Source organism: Schistocerca gregaria, unplaced genomic scaffold, assembly GCF_023897955.1.
Source record: "Schistocerca gregaria isolate iqSchGreg1 unplaced genomic scaffold, iqSchGreg1.2 ptg000198l, whole genome shotgun sequence".
Classification (NCBI taxonomy): domain Eukaryota; kingdom Metazoa; phylum Arthropoda; class Insecta; order Orthoptera; family Acrididae; genus Schistocerca; species Schistocerca gregaria.
The window spans coordinates 8,096,313-8,117,810 of record NW_026061736.1 but is presented as its reverse complement, the minus strand read 5'-3'; positions in this window follow the sequence as shown (position 1 = coordinate 8,117,810).

Sequence of the window (21,498 nt, the reverse complement as noted above, 5' to 3'; positions counted from 1 at the left end):
AATCGACTTAAAGCCAGATCGTAACATTGGCCGCTCTTCTCTCTGAAACGGTTGTACTAATAGTGTGCAAAGCTATGTCGCGTGCTGCGGTATGTGGAAACACTAAAAGCACCATAGTAGAACACAGATGAAGCTTCTAAGTTGATGTAATAGCAAGTAAGAAGTAGTACAATTCAAGTTTTAGGTACCGATTATTGACTTTTTAGCTGGCTCTCGTGCCTTGGACATGAGCTAGGACCTTAAGATTCTGCATGAAAGGATTACTAGCAGCCGAGTTGCACTGGAGAATGTGAAAAGTGTTCATATGTAGTAAAAACCTGAGAACTCCGAACGTTTTCGACATTTGTTATCGAATCGACTTAAAGCCAGATCGTCACATTGGCCGCAGTTCTGTCTGAAACGGTTACATTTATCGTCTGCAGAGCTTTGTCGCGTGCTGCGGTATGCAGAGACACAAAAGCACCATAGTAGAACACAGATGAAACTTCTAAGTTGATGTAATAGCCAGTAAGAAGTAGTACAATTAGAGTTTTAGGTATCGATTATTGATTTTTTACCCTTCTTTGGTGCCTTGGACATGAGCTAGGACTATAAGATTCTGCATGAAAGGAGGACTAGCAGCCGAGTTTCACGGGAGAAATTTAAAAGTGTTCATACGTAGTAAAAACCTGAGAAATCCGTCCGTTTTCGTCATTTGTTATCGAATCGACATAAATCCAGATCGTCACATTGGCCGCAGTTCTATATTAAATGGTTACATTTATCGTCTGCAAAGCTATGTCGCGTGCTGCGGTATGAGGAGACACTAAAAGCACCATAGTAGAACACAGATGAAGCTTCTAAGTTGATGTAATAGCCAGTAAGAAGTAGTACAATTGAAGTTTGAGTTATCGATTATTGACTTTTTAACTGGATTTGGTGCCTTGGACATTAGCTAGGACCTTAAGATTCTGCATGAAAGGAGGACTAGCAGCCGCGATGCGCGGGAGAATGTGAAAAGTGTTCATATGTAGTAAAAACCTGAGAAATCCGTCCGTTTTCGTCATTTGTTATCGAATCGACTTAAAGCCAGATCGTCACATTGGCCGCTCTTCTGTCTGAAGCGGTTATAATTATCGTCTGCAAAGGTATGTCGCGTGCTCAGGTATGCGGAGACACTAAAAGCACCATAGTGGAATACAGATGAAGCATCTAAGTTGATGTAATAGCCAGTAAGAAGTAGTAAAATTCAAGTTTTATCTATCGATTATTGACTTTTTAGCTGGCTTTGTTGCCTTGGACATGGGCTAGGACTTTAAGATTCTGCATGAAAGGAGGACTAGCAGCCGCGTTGCACGGGAGAATGTGAAAAGTGTTCATATGTAGTAAAATCCTGAGAAATCCGTCCGTTTTCGTCATTTGTTATCGAATCGACTGAAAGCCAGATCGTCACATTGGTCGTAGTTCTGTCTGAAATGTTTACATTTATCGTCTGCAACGCTATGTCGCGTGTTGCGGTATGCAGAGACACTAAAAGCACCATAGTAGAACTCAGATAAATCTTCTAAGTTGATGTAATAGCCAGTATGAAGTAATTCAATTCAAGTTTTTGTTATCGATTATTGACAATTTACCCTTCTTTGGTGCCTTGGACATGAGCTAGGAACTAAAGATTTTGCATGAAAGGAGGACTAGCAGCCGCGTTGCACGGGAGAATGTGAAAAGTGTTCATATGTAGTAAAACCTGAAAAATCCGTCCGTATTCGTCATTTGTTATCGAATCGACTTAGAGCCAGATCTTCACATTGGCTGCTTTTCTCACACAAACGTTTGTACTTATCGTCTGCAAAGCTATGTCGCATGCTGCGGTATGTGGAAAAACTAAAAGCACCATAGTAGAACACAGATGGTGCTTCTAAGTTGATTTAATAGCCAGTAAGAAGTAGTACAATTCAAGTTTTAGGTATCGATTATTGACTTTTTAGCTGGCTTTCGTGCCTTGGACATGAGCTAGGACCTTAAGATTCTGCATGAAAGGATTGCTAGCAGCCGAATTGCACTGGAGAATGTAAAAAGTGTTTATATGTAGTAAAAACCTGAGAAATCCGTCCGTTTTCGTCATTTGTTATCGAATCGACTTACAGCCAGAGAGTCACATTGACCGCTCTTCTCTCTGAAACGTTTGTACTTATCGTCTGCAAAGCTATGTCGCGTGCTGCGGTATGCGGAGACACTAAAAGCACCATAGTAGAACACAGATGAAGCTTCTAAGTTGATGTAATAGCCAGTAAGAAGTAGTACATTTTAAATTTTAGTTATCGATTATTGACTTTTAAACTGGCTTCAGTGCATTGGACATGAGCTAGGACCTTAACATTTTGCATGAAAGGAGGACTAGCAGCTAAGTTGCACGGGAGAATGTGAAAAGTGTTCATAAGTAGTAAAATCCTGAGAAATCCGTCCGTTTTCGTCATTTGTTATCGAATCGACTGAAAGTCAGATCGTCACATTGGTCGCAGTTCTGTCTGAAACGGTTACATTTATCGTCTGCAACGCTATGTCGCGTGTTGCGGTATGCAGAGACACTAAAAGCACCATAGCAGAACTCAGATGAATCTTCTAAGTTGATGTAATAGCCAGTATGAAGTAGTTCAATTCAAGTTTTTGTTATCGATTATTGACTTTTTACCCTTCTTTGGAGCCTTTGACATGAGCTATGAACTTAAGATTTTGCATGAAAGGAGGACTAGCAGCCGCGTTGCACGGGAAATGTGAAAAGTGTTCATATATAGTAAAACCTGAGAAATCCGTCCGTTTTCGTCATTTGTTATCGAATCGACATAAATCCAGATCGTCACGTTGGCCGCAGTTCTATATTAAACGGTTACATTTATCGTCTGCAAAGCTATGTCGCGTGCTGCGGTATGTGGAAACACTAAAAGCACCATAGTAGAACACAGATGATGCTTCTAAGTTGATGTAATAGCCAGTAAGATGTAGTACAGTTCAAGTTTTAGGTATCGATTATTGACTTTTTAGCTGGCTTTCGTGCCTTGGACATGAGCTAGGACTTTAAGATTCTGCATGACAGGATTACTAGCAGCCGAATCGCACTGGACAATGTGAAAAGTGTTTATATGTAGTAAAAACCTGAGAAATCCGACCGTTTTCGTCATTTGTTATCGAATCGACTTAAAGCCAGATCGTCACATTGAACGCTCTACTCTCTGAAACGGTTGTACTTATCGTCTGCAAAGCTATGTCGCGTGCTGCAGTATGCGGAGACAGTAAAAGCACCATAGTAGAACACAGATGAAGCTTCTAAGTTGATGTAATAGCAAGTAAGAAGTAGTACATTTTAAGTTTTAGTTATCGATTATTGACTTTTTAACTGGCTTCAGTGCCTTGGACATGAGCTAGGACCTTAACATTTGCTTGAACGGAGGACTAGCACCCGAGTTGCACGGGAGAATGTGAAAAGTGTTCATATGTAGTAAAAACCTTAGAAATCCGAACGTTTTCGTCATTTGTTATCGAATCGACTTAAAGCCAGATCGTCACATTGGCCGCAGTTCTGTCTGAAACGGTTACATTTACCGTCTGCAGAGCTATGTCGCGTGCTGCGGTATGCAGAGACACAAAAAGCAAGATAGTAGGACACAGATGAAGCTTCTAAGTTGATGTAATAGCCACTAAGAAGTAGTACAATTCAAGTTTTAGGTATCGATTTTTGACTTTTGACCCTTCTTTGGTGCCTTGGACATGAGCTAGGAACTTAACATTTTGCATGAAAGGAGGACTAGCAGCCGCGATGGGCGGGAGAATGTGAAAAGTGTTCATATGTAGTAAAAACCTTAGAAATCCGTCCGTTTTCGTCATTTGTTATCGAATCGACTTAAAGCCAGATCGTCACATTGGCCGCCCTTCTGTCTGAAACGGTTACATTTATCGTCTGCAAAGCAATGTCGCGTGCTGCGGTATGTGGAGACACTAAAAGCAAGATAGTAGGACACAGATGAAGCTTCTAAGTTGATGTAATAGCCACTAAGAAGTAGTACAATTCAAGTTTTAGGTATCGATTTTTGACTTTTGACCCTTCTTTGGTGCCTTGGACATGAGCTAGGAACTTAAGATTTTGCACGAAAGGAGGACTAGCAGCCGCGATGCGCGGGAGAATGTGAAAAGTGTTCATATGTAGTGAAATCCTGAGAAATCCGTCCGTTTTCGTCATTTGTTATCGAATCGACTGAAAGCCAGATCGTCACACTGGTCGCAGTTCTGTCTGAAACGGTTACATTTATCGTCTGCAACGCTATGTCGCGTGTTGCGGTATGCAGAGACACTAAAAGCACCATAGTAGAACTCAGATGAATCTTCTAAGTTGATGTAATAGCCAGTATGAAGTAGTTCAATTCAAGTTTTTGTTATCGATTATTGACTTTTTACCCTTCTCTGGTGCCTTTGACATGAGCTAGGAACTTAAGATTTTGTATGAAAGGAGGACTAGCAGCCGCGTTGCACGGGAGAATGTGAAAAGTGTTCATATGTAGTAAAACTTTAGAAATCCGTCCGTATTCGATATTTGTTATCGAATCGACTTAAAGCCAGATCGTCACATTGGCCGCTCTTCTCACTGAAACGGTTGTACTTATCGTCAGCGAAGCTATGTCGCGTGCTGCGGTATGCGGAGATACTAAAAGCACCATAGTAGAACACAGATGAAGCTTCTAAGTTGATGTAATAGCCAGTAAGAAGTAGTACATTTCAAGTTTTAGGTATCGATTATTGACTTTTTAGCTGGCTTTCGTGCTTTGGACATGAGCTAGGACCTTAAGATTCTGCATGAAACGAGGACTAGCAGCCGAGTTGCGCTGGAGAATGTGAAAAGTGTTCATATGTAGTAAAAAACTGAGATATCCGTCCATTTTCGTCATTTGTTATCGAATCGACTTAAAGCCAGATCGTCACATTGGCCGCTCTTCTCTCTGAAACGGTTGTACTTATAGTGTGAAAAGCTATGTCGCGTGCTGCGGTATGTGGAGACACTAAAAGCACTATAGTAAAACACAGATGAACCTTCTAAGTTGTTGTAATAGCCAGTACGAAGTAGTACAATTCAAGTATTAGGTATCGATTATTGACTTTTTAGCTGGCTTTAGTGCCTTGGACATGAGCTAGGACCTTAAGATTCTGCATGAAAGGAGGACTAGCAGCCGATTTGCACGGGAGAATGTGAAAAGTGTTCATATGTAGTAAGAACCTGAGAAATCCGTTAGTTTTCGTCATTTGTTATCGAATCGACTTAAAGCCAGATCGTCACATTGGCCGCTCTTCTCTCTGAAACGGTTACATTTATCGTCTGCAAAGATATGTCGCGTGCTGCGGTATGCAGACACACTAAAAGCACCATAGTAGAACACAGATGAAGCTTCTAAGTTGTTGTAATAGCCAGTAAGAAGTAGTACAATTCAAGTTTTAGGTATCGATTATTGACTTTTTAACTCGCTTTGGTGCCTTGGACATGAGCTAGGACCTTAACATTTTGCATGAAAGGAGGACTAGCAGCCGAGTTGCACGGGAGAATGTGAAAAGTGTTCATATGTAGTAAAAACCTGAGAAATCCGTTAGTTTTCGTCATTTGTTATCGAATCGTCTTAAAGCCAGATTGTCACAATTGACGCTCTATCTGTCTGAAACGGTTACATTTATCGTCTGCAAAGCTATGTCGCATGCTGCGGTATGCGGAGACACTAAAAGCACTATAGTAGAACACAGATGAAGCTTCTAAGTTGATGTAATAGAGAGTAAGAAGTAATACAGTTCAAGTTTTAGGTATCGATTATTGACTTTTTAGCTGGCTTTGGTGCCTTGGACATGAGCTAGGACCTTAAGATTCTGCATGAAACAAGGACTAGCTGTCGAATTGCACGGGAGAATGTGAAAAGTGTTCATAAGTAGTAAAAACCTGAGAAGTCCGTCCGTTTTCGTCATTTGTTATCAAATCGACTTAAAGCCAGATCGTCACATTGGCCGCTCTTCTCTCTGAAACGGTTGTACTTATTGTCTGCAAAGCTATGTCGCGTGCTGCGGTATGCGGAGACACTAAAAGCACCATAGTAGAACACAGATGAAACTTCTAAGTTGATGTAATAGCCAGTAAGAAGTAGGACAATTCAAGTTTTTGGTATCGATTTTTTACTTTTTACCCTTCTTTGGTGCCTTTGACATGAGCTAGGAACTTAAGATTTTTCATGAAAGGAGGACTAACAGCCGCGTTGCACGGGAGAATATGAAAAGTGTCCATATGTAGTAAAAACCTGAGAAATCCGTCCGTTTTCGTCATTTGTTATCGAATCGACTTAAAGCCAGATCGTCACATTGGCCGCTCTTCTGTCTGAAACGGTTACATTTATGGTCTGCAAAGCTATGTCGCGTGCTGCGGTATGTGGAGACACTAAAAGCACCATAGTAGAACACAGATGAAGCTCCTAAGTTGATGTAATAGCCAGTAAGAAGTAGTACAATTCAAGTTTTAGGTATCGATTGTTGACTTTTTACCCTTCTTTGGTGCCTTGGACATGAGTTACGAACTTAAGATTTTGCATGAAAGGAGGACTAGCAGCCGAGTTGCACGGGAAAATGTGAAAAGTGTTCATATGAGTAAAAACCTGAGAAAACCGTTAGTTTTCGTCATTTGTTATCGAATCGACTTAAAGCCAGATCGTCACATTGGCCGCTCTTCTGTCTGAAACGGTTACATTTATCGTCTGCAAAGCTATGTCGCATGCTGCGGTATGCGGAGACACTAAAAGCACCATAGTGGATCACAAATGAAGCATCTAAGTTGATATAATAGCCAGTAAGAAGTAGTACAATTCAAGTTTTAGGTATCGATTATTGACTTTTTGGCTGGCTTTGGTGCCTTGGACATGAGCTAGGACCTTAAGATTATGCATGAAATTAGGACTAGCAGATGAGTTGCACGGGAGAATGTGAAAGATGTCCATATGTAGTAAAAACCTGAGAAATCCGTCCGTATTCGTCATTTGTTATCGAATCGACTTAAAGCCACATCGTCACATTGGCCGCTCTTCTGTCTGAAACGGTTACATTTATCGTCTGCAAATGTATGTCGCATGAAGCGGTATGCGGAGACACTAAAAGCACCATAGTGGATCACAGATGAAGCATCTAAGTTGATATAATAGCCAGTAAGAAGTAGTACAATTCAAGTTTTAGGTATCGATTATTGACTTTTTACCCTTCTTTGTTGCCTTGGACATGAACTAGGAACTTAACATTTTGCATGAAAGGAGGACTAGCAGCCGCGTTGCACGGGAGAATGTGAAAAGTGTTCATATGTAGTAAAAACCTGGGAAATCCGTCCGTTTTCGTCATTTGTTATCGAATCGACTTAAAGCCAGATAGTCACATTGGCCGCTCTTCTCCCTGAAACGGTTGTACTTATCGTCTGCAAAGCTATGTCGCGTGTTGCGGTATGCGGAGACACTAAAAGCACCATAGTAGAACACAGATGAAGCTTCTAAGTTGATGTAATAGCCAGTAAGAAGTAATACAGTTCAAGTTTTAGGTATCGATTATTGACTTTTTAGCTGGCTTTGGTGCCTTGGACATGAGCTAGGACCTTAAGATTCTGCTTGAAACGAGGCCTAGCAGCCGAATTGCACGGGAGAATGTGAAAAGTGTTCATATGTAGTAAAAACCTGAGAAATCCGTCCGTTTTCGTCATTTGTTAACGAATCGACTTAAAGCCAGATCATCACATTGGCCGCTCTTCTCTCTGAAACGGTTGTACTTATCGTCTGCAAAGCTATGTCGCGTGCTCCGGTATGCGGAGACACTAAAAGCACCATAGTAGAACACAGATGAAGCTTCTAAGTTGATGTAATAGCCAGTAAGAAGTAGTACAATTCAAGTTTTAGGTATCGATAATTGACTTTTTACCCTTCTTTGGTGCCTTGGACATGAGCTAAGAACTTAAGATTTTGCTTGAAAGAAGGACTAGCAGCCGCGATGCGCGAGAGAATGTGAAAAGTGTTCATATGTAGTAAAAACCTGAAAAATCCGTTAGTTTTCGTCATTTGTTATCCAATCGACTTAAAGCCAGATCGTCACATTGGCCGCTCTTCTGTCTGAGACGGTTACATTTATCGTCTGCAAAGATATGTCGCGTGCTACGGTATGTGGAGATACTAAAAGCACCATAGTAGCACACAGATGAAACTTCTAAGTTGTTGTAATAGCCAGTAAGAAGTACTACAATTCAAGTTTTAGGTATCGATTATTGACTTTTTACCCTTCTTTGGTGCCTTGGACATGAGCTAGGAACTTAAGATTTTGCATGAAAGGAGGACTAGCAGCCGCCTTGCACGGGAGAATGTGAAGGGTGTTCATATGTAGTAAAAACCTGAGAAATCCGACCGTATTCGTCATTTGTTATCGAATCGACTTAAAGCCACATCGTCACATTGGCCGCTCTTCTGTCTGAAACGGTTACATTTATCGTCTGCAAATCTATGTCGCATGCTGCGGTATGCGGAGACACTAAAAGCACCATAGTGGATCACAGATGAAGCATCTAAGTTGATGTAATAGCCAGTAACAAGTAGTACAATTCAAGTTTTAGGTATCGATTATTGACTTTTTACCCTTCTTTGTTGCCTTGGACATGAGCTAGGAACTTAACATTTTGCATGAAAGGAGGACTAGCAGCCGAGTTGCACGGGAGAATGTGAAAAGTGTTCATATGTAGTAAAAACCTGAGAAATCCGTTAGTTTTCGTCATTTGTTATCGAATCGTCTTAAAGCCAGATTGTCACAATTGACGCTCTATCTGTCTGAAACGGTTACATTTATCGTCTGCAAAGCTATGTCGCATGCTGCGGTATGCGGAGACACTAAAAGCACCATAGTGGATCGCAGATGAAGCATCTAAGTTGATGTAATAGCCAGTAAGAAGTTGTACAATTCAAGTTATAGGTATCGATTATTGACTTTTTAGCTGGCATTCGTGCCTTGGAAATGAGCTATCAACTTAAGATTCTGCATGAAAGGAGGACTAGCAGCCGCGTTGCACGGGAGAATGTGAAAAGTGTTCATACGTAGTAAAATCCTGAGAAATCCGTCCATTTTCTTCATTTGTTATCGAATCGACTTAAAGCCAGATCGTTACATTGACCGCTCTTCTCTCTGAAACGGTTGTACCTACCGTCTGCAAAGCTATGTCGCGTGCTGCGGTATGCAGAAACACTAAAAGCACTATAGTAGAACACAGGTGAAGCATCTAAGTTGATGTAATAGCCAGTAAGAAGTAGTACAATTCAAGTTTTAGGTATCGATTATTGACTTTTAACCCTTCTTTGGTGCCTTTGACATGAGCTAGGAACTTAAGATTTTGCATGAAAGGAGGACTAGCAGCCGCGATGCGCGAGAGAATGTGAAAAGTCTTCATATGTAGTAAAAACCTGAGAAATCCGTTAGTTTTCGTCATTTGTTATCGAATCGACTTAAAGCCAGATCGTCACATTGGCCGCTCTTCTGTCTGAAACGGTTACATTTATCGTCTGCAAAGGTATGACGCATGCTGCGGTATGCGGAGACACTAAAAGCACCATAGTAGAACACAGATGAAGCTTCTAAGTTGATGTAATAGCCAGTAAGAAGTAGTACAATTCAAGTTTTAGTTATCGAATATTGACTTTTTAACTGGCTTCAGTGCCTTGGACATGAGCTAGGACCTTAACATTTTGCATGAACGGAGGACTAGCAGCCGAGTTGCACGGGAGAATGTGAAAAGTGTTCATATGTAGTAAAAACCTTAGAAATCCGAACGTTTTCGTCATTTGTTATCGAATCGACTTAAAGCCAGATTGTCACATTGGCCGCAGTTCTGTCTGAAACGGTTACATTTATCGCCTGCAGAGCTATGTCGCGTGCTGCGGTATGCAGAGACACTAAAAGCACCATAGTAGAACACAGATGAAGCTTCTAAGTTGATGTAATAGCCAGTAAGAAGTAGTACAATTCATGCTTTAGGTATCGATTATTGAATTTTTACCTTTCTTTGGTGCCTTGGACATGAGCTAGGAACTTAAGCTTTTGCTTGAAAGGAGGACTAGCAGCCGCGATGCGCTGGAGAATGTGAAAAGTGTTCACATGTAGTACAAACCTGAGAAATCCGTCCGTTTTCGTCATTTATTATCGAGTCAACTTAAAGCCAGTTCGTCACATTGGCCGCTCTTCTGTCTGAAACGGTTACATTTATCGTCTGCAAAGCTATGTCGCGAGCTGCGGTATGTGGAGACACTAAAAGCACGATAGTAAAACACAGATGAAGCATCTAAGTTGATATAATAGCCAGTAACAAGTAGTACAATTCAAGTTTTAGGTATCGATTATTGACTTTTTAGCGGGCTTTGATGGCTTGGACATGAGCTAGGACCTTAAGATTCTGCATTAAAGGAGGACTAGCAGCCGAGTTGCACGGCAGAATGTGAAAAGTGTTCATATGTAGTAAAAACCTGAGAAATCCGTTTGTTTTCGTCATTTGTTATCGAATCGACTTAAAGCCAGATCGTCACAATTGACGCTCTTCTGTCTGAAACGGTTACATTTATCGTCTGCAAAGCTATGTCGCGTGCTGCGGTATGTGGAGACACTAAAAGCACGATAGTAAAACACAGATGAATTTTCTAAGTTGATGTAAGAGACAGTAAGAAGTAGTACAATTCAAGTTTTAGGTATCGATTGTTGACTTTTTACCCTTCTTTGGTGCCTTGGACATGAGCTAAGAACTTAAGATTTTGCTTGAAAGAAGGACTAGCAGCCGCGATGCGCGAGAGAATGTGAAAAGTGTTCATATGTAGTAAAAACCTGAAAAATCCGTTAGTTTTCGTCATTTGTTATCGAATCGACTTAAAGCCAGATCGTCACATTGGCCGCTCTTCTGTCTGAAACGGTTACATTTATCGTCTGCAAGGATATGTTGCGTGCTACGGTATGTGGAGACACTAAAAGCACCATAGTAGAACACAGATGAAGCTTCTAAGTTGTTGTAATAGCCAGTAAGCAGTAGTACAACTCAAGTTTTATGTATCGATTATTGACTTTTTACCCTTCTTTGTTGCCTTGGACATGAGCTAGGAACTTAAGATTTTGCATGAAAGGAGGACTAGCAGCCGAGTTGCACGGGAGAATGTGAAAGGTGTTCATATGTAGTAAAAACCTGAGAAATCCGTCCGTATTCGTCATTTGTTATCGAATCGACTTAAAGCCACATCGTCACATTGGCCGCTCTTCTGTCTGAAACGGTTACATTTATCGTCTGCAAATCTATGTCGCATGCTGCGGTATGCGGAGACACTAAAAGCACCATAGTGGATCACAGATGAAGCATCTAAGTTGATATAATAGCCAGTAAGAAGTAGTACAATTCAAGTTTTAGGTATCGATTATTGACTTTTTAGCTGGCTTTGGTGCCTTGGACATGAGCTAGTTCCTTAACATTTTGCATGAAAGGAGGACTAGCAGCCGAGTTGCACGGGAGAATGTGAAAAGTGATCATATGTAGTAAAAACCTGAGAAATTCGTTAGTTTTCGTCATTTGTTATCGAATCGTCTTAAAGCCAGATTGTCACAATTGACGCTCTATCTGTCTGAAACGGTTACATTTATCGTCTGCAAAGCTATGTCGCATGCTGCGGTATGCGGAGACACTAAAAGCACCATAGTGGATCGCAGATGAAGCATCTAAGTTGATGTAATAGCCAGTAAGAAGTAGTACAAATCATGTTTTAGTTATCGATTATTGACTTTTTAGCTGGCTTTGGTGCCTTTTATATGAGCTAGGACCTTAAGATTCTGCATGAAAGGAGGACTAGCAGCCGATTCGCACGGGAGAATGTGAAAAGAGTTCATATGTAGTAAAAACCTGAGAAATCCGTTAGTTTTCGTCATTTGTTATCGAATCGACTTAAAGCCAGATCGTCACATTGGCCTCTCTTCTGTCTGAAACGGTTACATTTATCGTCTGCAAAGCTATGTCGCATGCTGCGGTGTGCGGAGACACTAAAAGCACCATAGTGGATCATAGATGAAGCATCTAAGTTGATGTAATAGCCAGTAAGAAGTAGTACACTTCAAGTTTTAGGTATCGATTATTGACTTTTTACCAATCTTTGGTGCCTTGGACATGAGCTCGGAACTTCAGATTTTCCATGAAAAGAGGACAAGCAGCCTCGTTGCGAGGGAGAATATCAAAAGTGTTCATATGTAGTAAAAACCTGAGAAATCCGTCCGTTTTCGTCATTTGTTATCGAATCGACTAAAAGCCAGATCGTCACATTGGCCGCTCTTCTCCCTGAAACGGTTGTACTTATCGTCTGCAAAACTATGTCGCATGCTGCGGCATGCGGAGGCCCTAAAAGCACCATAGTGGATCACAGATGAAGCATCTAAGTTGATATAATAGCCAGTAAGAAGTAGTACAATTCAAGTTTTAGGTATCGATTATTGACTTTTTAGCTCGCTTTGGTGCCTTGGACATGAGCTAGGACCTTAACATTTTGCATGAAAGGAGGACTAGCAGCCGAGTTGCACGGCAGAATGTGAAAAGTGTTCATATGTAGTAAAAACCTGAGAAATCCGTCCATTTTCGTCATTTGTTATCGAATCGACTTAAAGCCAGATCGCCACATTGGCCACTTTTCTCCCTGAAACGGTTACATTTATCGTCTGCAAAGCTATGTCGCGTGCTGCGGTATGTGGAGACACTAAAAGCACGATAGTAAAACACAGATGAAGCTTCTAAGTTTATGTAATAGCCAGTAAGAAGTAGTACAATTCAAGTTTTAGGTATCGATTGTTGACTTTTTACCCTTCTTTGGTGCCTTGGACATGAGCTAAGAACTTAAGATTTTGCTTGAAAGAAGGACTAGCAGCCGCGATGCGCGAGAGAATGTGAAAAGTGTTGATATGTAGTAAAAACCTGAAAAATCCGTTAGTTTTCGTCATTTTTTATCGAATCGACTTAAAGCCAGATCGTCACATTGGCCGCTCTTCTGTCTGAAACGGTTACATTTATCGTCTGCAAAGATATGTCGCGTGCTACGGTATGTGGAGACACTAAAAGCACTTTAGTAGAACACAGATGAAGCTTCTAAGTTGTTGTAATAGCCAGTAAGAAGTAGTACAATTCAAGTTTTAGGTATCGATTATTGACTTTTTAGCTCGCTTTGGTGCCTTGGACATGAGCTAGTTCCTTAACATTTTGCATGAAAGGAGGACTAGCAGCCGAGTTGCACGGGAGAATGTGAAAAGTGTTCATACGTAGTAAAAACCTGAGAAATCCGTCCATTTTCGTCATTTGTTATCGAATCGACTTAAAGCCAGATCGTCACATTGGCCGCTCTTCTCTCTGAAACGGTTGTACTTACCGTCTGCAAAGCTATGTCGCGTGCTGCGGTATGCAGACACACTAAAAGCACTATAGTAGAACACAGGTGAAGCATCTAAGTTGATGTAATAGCCAGTAAGAAGTAGTACAATTCAAGTTTTAGGTATCGATTATTGACTTTTTACCCTTCTTTGGTGCCTTGGACATGAGCTAGGAACTTAAGATTTTGCATGGAAGGAGGACTAGCAGCCGCGATGCGCGAGAGAATGTGAAAAGTCTTCATATGTAGTAAAAACCTGAGAAATCTGTTAGTTTTCGTCATTTGTTATCGAATCGACTTAAAGCCATATCGTCACATTGGCCGCTCTTCTCTCTGAAACGATTGTACTTATCGTCTGCAAAGCTATGTCGCGTGCTGCGGTTTGCAGAGACACTAAAAGCACCATAGTAGAACACAGATGAAGCTTCTAAGTTGATGTAATAGCCAGTAAGAAGTAATACAGTTCAAGTTTTAGGTATCGATTATTGACTTTTTAGCTGGGTTTGGTGCCTTGGACATGGGCTACGACCTTAAGATTCTGCATGAAAGGATTACTAGCAGCCGAGTTGCACTGGAGAATGTGAAAAGTGTTCAGATGTAGTAAAAACCTGAGAAATCCGTCCGTTTTCGTCATTTGTTAACGAATCGACTTAAAGCCAGATCGTCACATTTGCCGCTATTCTCTCTGAAACGGTTGTACTTATCGTCTGCAAAGCTATGTCATGTGCTGCGGTATGCGGAGACACTAAAAGCACCATAGTAGAACACAGATGAAGCTCCTAAGTTGATGTAATAGCCAGTAAGAAGTAGTACAATTCAAGTTTTAGTTATCGATTATTGAATTTTTACCCTTCTTTGGTGCCTTGGACATGAGCTAGGAACTTAACATTTTGCATGAAAGGAGGACTAGCAGCCGCGATGGGCGGGAGAATGTGAAAAGTGTTCATATGTAGTAAAAACCTTAGAAATCCGAACGTTTTCGTCATTTGTTATCGAATCGACTTAAAGCCAGATTGTCACATTGGCAGCAGTTCTGTCTGAAACGGTTACATTTATCGTCTGCAGAGCTATGTCGCGTGCTGCGGTATGCAGAGACACTAAAAGCACCATAGTAGAACACAGATGAAGCTTCTAAGTTGATGTAATAGCCAGTAACAAGTAGTACAATTCATGTTTTAGGTATCGATTATTGAATTTTTACCTTTCTTTGGTGCCTTGGACATGAGCTAGGAACTTAAGCTTTTGCTTGAAAGGAGGACTAGCAGCCGCGATGCGAGGGAGAATGTGAAAAGTGTTCATATGTAGTAAAAACCTGAGAAATCCGTTCGTTTTCGTCATTTGTTATCGAGTCAACTTAAAGCCAGATCGTCACATTGGCCGCTCTTCTGTCTGAAACGATTACATTTATCGTCTGCAAAGCTATGACGCATGCTGCGGTATGCGGAGACACTAAAAGCACCATAGTAGAACACAGATGAAGCTTCTAAGTTGATGTAATAGCCAGTAAGAAGTAGTAGAATTGAAGTTTTAGGTATCGATTATTGACTTTTTACCCTTCTTTGGTGCCTTGGACATGAGCTACGAACTTAAGATTTTGCATGAAAGGAGGACTACCAGCCGCGTCGCACGGGAGAATGTGAAAGGTGTTCATATGTAGTTAAAACCTGAGAAATCCGTCCGTATTCGTCATTTGTCATCGAATCGACTTAGAGCCAGATCGTCACATTGGCCGTTCTTCTGTCTGAAACGGTTACATTTATCGTCTGCAAATCTATGTCGCATGCTGCGGTATGCGGAGACACTAAAAGCACCATAGTGGAACACAGATGAAGCATCTAAGTTGATGTGATAGCCAGTAAGGAATAGTATAATTCAAGTTTTATCTATCGATTATTGCATTTTTAGCTTGCTTTGGTGCCTTGGTCATGAGCTATGACATTAAGATTCTGCATGAAACGAGGACTAGCAGCCGAATTGCATGGTAGAATGTGAAAAGTGTTCATATGTAGTAAAAACCTGAGAAATCCGTCCGTTTTCGTCATTTGTTATCGAATCGACTTAAAGCCAGATCGTCACATTGGCCGCTCTTCTCTCTGAAACGGTTGTACTTATAGTGTGAAAAGCTATGTCGCGTGCTGCGGTATGTGGAAACACTAAAAGCACCATAGTGGAACACAGATGAAGCATCTAAGTTGATGTAATAGCCAGTAAGATGTAGTATAATTCAAGTTTTATCTATCGATTATTGACATTTTAGCTGGCTTTGGTGCCTTGGACATGAGATTGGACCTTAAGATTTTGCATGAAAGGACGACTAGCAGCCGAGCTGCACGGGATAATGTGAAAAGTGTTCATATGTAGTAAAAACCTGAGAAATCCGTTAGTTTTCGTCATTTGTTATCGAATCGACTTAAAGCCAGATCGTTACATTGGCCGCTCTTCTCTCTGAAACGGTTGTTCTTATCGTCTGCAAATCTATGTCGCATGCTGCGGTATGCGGAGACACTAAAAGCACCATAGGGGATCACAGATGAAGCATCTAAGTTGATATAATAGCCAGTAAGAAGTAGTACAACTCAAGTTTTAGGTATCGATTATTGACTTTTTAGCTGGGTTTGGTGCCTTGGACATGGGCTACGACCTTAAGATTCTGCATGAAAGGATTACTAGCAGCCGAGTTGCACTGGAGAATGTGAAAAGTGTTCAGATGTAGTAAAAACCTGAGAAATCCGTCCGTTTTCGTCATTTGTTAACGAATCGACTTAAAGCCAGATCGTCACATTTGCCGCTATTCTCTCTGAAACGGTTGTACTTATCGTCTGCAAAGCTATGTCATGTGCTGCGGTATGCGGAGACACTAAAAGCACCATAGTAGAACACAGATGAAGCTCCTAAGTTGATGTAATAGCCAGTAAGAAGTAGTACAATTCAAGTTTTAGTTATCGATTATTGAATTTTTACCCTTCTTTGGTGCCTTGGACATGAGCTAGGAACTTAACATTTTGCATGAAAGGAGGACTAGCAGCCGCGATGGGCGGGAGAATGTGAAAAGTGTTCATATGTAGTAAAAACCTTAGAAATCCGAACGTTTTCGTCATTTGTTATCGAATCGACTTAAAGCCAGATTGTCACATTGGCAGCAGTTCTGTCTGAAACGGTTACATTTATCGTCTGCAGAGCTATGTCGCGTGCTGCGGTATGCAGAGACACTAAAAGCACCATAGTAGAACACAGATGAAGCTTCTAAGTTGATGTAATAGCCAGTAACAAGTAGTACAATTCATGTTTTAGGTATCGATTATTGAATTTTTACCTTTCTTTGGTGCCTTGGACATGAGCTAGGAACTTAAGCTTTTGCTTGAAAGGAGGACTAGCAGCCGCGATGCGAGGGAGAATGTGAAAAGTGTTCATATGTAGTAAAAACCTGAGAAATCCGTTCGTTTTCGTCATTTGTTATCGAGTCAACTTAAAGCCAGATCGTCACATTGGCCGCTCTTCTGTCTGAAACGATTACATTTATCGTCTGCAAAGCTATGACGCATGCTGCGGTATGCGGAGACACTAAAAGCACCATAGTAGAACACAGATGAAGCTTCTAAGTTGATGTAATAGCCAGTAAGAAGTAGTAGAATTGAAGTTTTAGGTATCGATTATTGACTTTTTACCCTTCTTTGGTGCCTTGGACATGAGCTACGAACTTAAGATTTTGCATGAAAGGAGGACTACCAGCCGCGTCGCACGGGAGAATGTGAAAGGTGTTCATATGTAGTTAAAACCTGAGAAATCCGTCCGTATTCGTCATTTGTCATCGAATCGACTTAGAGCCAGATCGTCACATTGGCCGTTCTTCTGTCTGAAACGGTTACATTTATCGTCTGCAAATCTATGTCGCATGCTGCGGTATGCGGAGACACTAAAAGCACCATAGTGGAACACAGATGAAGCATCTAAGTTGATGTGATAGCCAGTAAGGAATAGTATAATTCAAGTTTTATCTATCGATTATTGCATTTTTAGCTTGCTTTGGTGCCTTGGTCATGAGCTATGACATTAAGATTCTGCATGAAACGAGGACTAGCAGCCGAATTGCATGGTAGAATGTGAAAAGTGTTCATATGTAGTAAAAACCTGAGAAATCCGTCCGTTTTCGTCATTTGTTATCGAATCGACTTAAAGCCAGATCGTCACATTGGCCGCTCTTCTCTCTGAAACGGTTGTACTTATAGTGTGAAAAGCTATGTCGCGTGCTGCGGTATGTGGAAACACTAAAAGCACCATAGTGGAACACAGATGAAGCATCTAAGTTGATGTAATAGCCAGTAAGATGTAGTATAATTCAAGTTTTATCTATCGATTATTGACATTTTAGCTGGCTTTGGTGCCTTGGACATGAGATTGGACCTTAAGATTTTGCATGAAAGGACGACTAGCAGCCGAGCTGCACGGGATAATGTGAAAAGTGTTCATATGTAGTAAAAACCTGAGAAATCCGTTAGTTTTCGTCATTTGTTATCGAATCGACTTAAAGCCAGATCGTTACATTGGCCGCTCTTCTCTCTGAAACGGTTGTTCTTATCGTCTGCAAATCTATGTCGCATGCTGCGGTATGCGGAGACACTAAAAGCACCATAGGGGATCACAGATGAAGCATCTAAGTTGATATAATAGCCAGTAAGAAGTAGTACAACTCAAGTTTTAGGTATCGATTATTGACTTTTTAGCTCGATTTGGTGCCTTGGACATGAGGTAGGACCTAAACATTTTGCATGAAAGGAGGACTAGCAGCCGAGTTGCACGGCAGAATGTAAAAGTGTTCATATGTAGTAAAAACCTGAGAAATCCGTCCGTTTTCGTCATTTGTTATCGAATCGACTTAAAGCCAGAACGTCACATTGGCCACTTTTCTCCCTGAAACGGTTACATTTATCGTCTGCAAAGCTATGTCGCGTGCTGCGGTATGTGGGGACACTAAAAGCACGATAGTAAAACACAGATGAAGCTTCTAAGTTGATGTAATAGCCAGTAAGAAGTAGTACAATTCAAGTTTTAGGTATCGATTGTTGACTTGTTACCTTTCTTTGGTGCCTTGGACATGAGCTAAGAACTTAAGATTTTGCATTAAAGGAGGACTAGCAGCCGAGTTGCACGGCAGAATGTGAAAAGTGTTCATATGTAGTAAAAACCTGAAAAATCCGTTAGTTTTCGTCATTTGTTATCGAATCGACTTAAAGCCAGACTGTCACATTGGCCGCAGTTCTGTCTGAAACGGTTACATTTATCGTCTGCAGAGCTATGTCGCGTGCTGCGGTATGCAGGGACACTAACAGCACCATAGTAGAACACAGATGAAGCTTCTAAGTTGATGTATTAGCCAGTAACAAGTAGTACAATTCATGTTATAGGTATCGATTATTGACTTTTTAGCTGGCTTTCGTGCCTTGGACATGAGCTGGGACCTTAAGATTCTGCATGAAACGAGGACTAGCAGCCGAATTGCACGGAAGAATGTGAAAAGTGTTCATATCTAGTAAAAACCTGAGAAATCCGTCCGTTTTCGTCATTTGTTATCAAATCGACTTAAAGCCAGATCGTCACATTGGCCGCTCTTCTGTCTGAAACGGTTACATTTATCGTCTGCAAAGCTATGTCGCGTGCTGCAGTATGTGGAGACACTAAAAGCACCATAGTAGAACACAGATGAAGCATCTAAGTTGATGTAATAGCCAGTAAGAAGTAGTATAATTCAGGTTTTATCTATCGATTATTGACATTTTAGCTGGCTTTCGTGCCTTGGAGATGAGATAGGACCTTAACATTTTGCATGAAAGGACGACTAGCAGCCGAGTTGCACGGGAAAATGTAAAAAGTGTTCATATGTAGTAAAAACCTGAGAAATCCGTTAGTTTTCGTCATTTGTTATCGAATCGACTTAAAGCCAGATCGTCACATTGGCCGCTCTTCTCTCTGAAACGGTTGTTCTTATCGTCTGCAAATCTATGTCGCATGCTGCGGTATGCGGAGACACTAAAAGCACCATAGGGGATCACAGATGAAGCATCTAAGTTGATATAATAGCCAGTAAGAAGTAGTACAACTCAAGTTTTAGGTATCGATTATTGACTTTTTAGCTCGCTTTGGTGCCTTGGACATGAGCTAGGACCTAAACATTTTGCATGAAAGGAGGACTAGCAGCCGAGTTGCACGGCAGAATGTAAAAGTGTTCATATGTAGTAAAAACCTGAGAAATCCGTCCGTTTTCGTCATTTGTTATCGAACCGACTTAAAGCCAGAACGTCACATTGGCCACTTTTCTCCCTGAAACGGTTACATTTATCGTCTGCAAAGCTATGTCGCGTGCTGCGGTATGTGGAGACACTAAAAGCACGTTAGTAAAACACAGATGAAGCTTCTAAGTTGATGTAATAGCCAGTAAGAAGTAGTACAATTCAAGTTTTAGGTATCGATTGTTGACTTGTTACCTTTCTTTGGTGCCTTGGACATGAGCTAAAAACTTAAGATTTTGCATTAAAGGAGGACTAGCAGCCGAGTTGCACGGCAGAATGTGAAAAGTGTTCATATGTAGTAAAAACCTGAAAAATCCGTTAGTTTTCGTCATTTGTTATCGAATCGACTTAAAGCCAGACTGTCACATTGGCCGCAGTTCTGTCTGAAACGGTTACATTTATCGTCTGCAGAGCTATGTCGCGTGCTGCGGTATGCAGGGACACTAAAAGCACCATAGTAGAACACAGATGAAGCTTCTAAGTTGATGTAATAGCCAGTAAGAAGTAGTACAATTCATGTTATAGGTATCGATTATTGACTTTTTAGCTGGCTTTGGTGCCTTGGACATGAGCTGGGACCTTAAGATTCTGCATGAAACGAGGACTAGCAGCCGAATTGCACGGAAGAATGTGAAAAGTGTTCATATCTAGTAAAAGCCTGAGAAATCCGTCCGTTTTCGTCATTTGTTATCAAATCGAGTTAAAGCCAGATCGTCACATTGGCCGCTCTTCTGTCTGAAACGGTTACATTTATCGTCTGCAAAGCTATGTCGCGTGCTGCAGTATGTGGAGACACTAAAAGCACCATAGTAGAACACAGATGAAGCATCTAAGTTGATGTAATAGCCAGTAAGAAGTAGTATAATTCAGGTTTTATCTATCGATTATTGACATTTTAGCTGGCTTTGGTGCCTTGGAGATGAGATAGGACCTTAACATTTTGCATGAAAGGACGACTAGCAGCCGAGTTGCACGGGAAAATGTGAAAAGTGTTCATATGTAGTAAAAACCTGAGAAATCCGTTAGTTTTCGTCATTTGTTATCGAATCGACTTAAAGCCAGATCGTCACATAGGCCGCTCGTCTGTCTGAAACGGTTACATTTATCGTCTGCAGGGATATGTCGCGTGTTGCGGTATGTGGAAACACTAAAAGCACCATAGTATAACACAGATGAAGCTTGTAAGTTGATGTAATAGCAAGTAAGAAGTAGTACAATTCAAGTTTTAGATTTCGATTATTGACTTTTTACACCTCTTTGGTGCCTTGGACATGAGCTAGGACCTTAAGATTCTGCATGAAAGGAGGACTAGCAGCCGATTTGCACGGGAGAATGTGAAAAGAGTTCATATGTAGTAAAAACCTGAGAAATCCGTTAGTTTTCGTCATTTGTTATCGAATCGACTTAAAGCCAGATCGTCACATTGGCGCTCTTCTGTCTGAAACGGTTACATTTATCGTCTGCAAAGCTACGTTGCATGCTGCGGTATGCGGAGACACTAAAAGCACCATAGTGGATCACAGATGAAGCACCTAAGTTGATATAATAGCCAGTAAGAAGTAGTACAATTCAAGTTTTAGGTATCGATTATTGACTTTTTAGCTGGCTTTTGTGGCTTGGACATGAGCTAGGACCTTAAGATTCTGCATGAAAGGAGGACTAGCAGCCGAGTTGCACGGCAGAATGTGAAAAGTGTTGATATGTAGTCAAAACCTGAGAAATCCGTTAGTTTTCGTCAGTTGTTATCGAATCGACTTACAGCCAGATCGTCACTTTGGCCG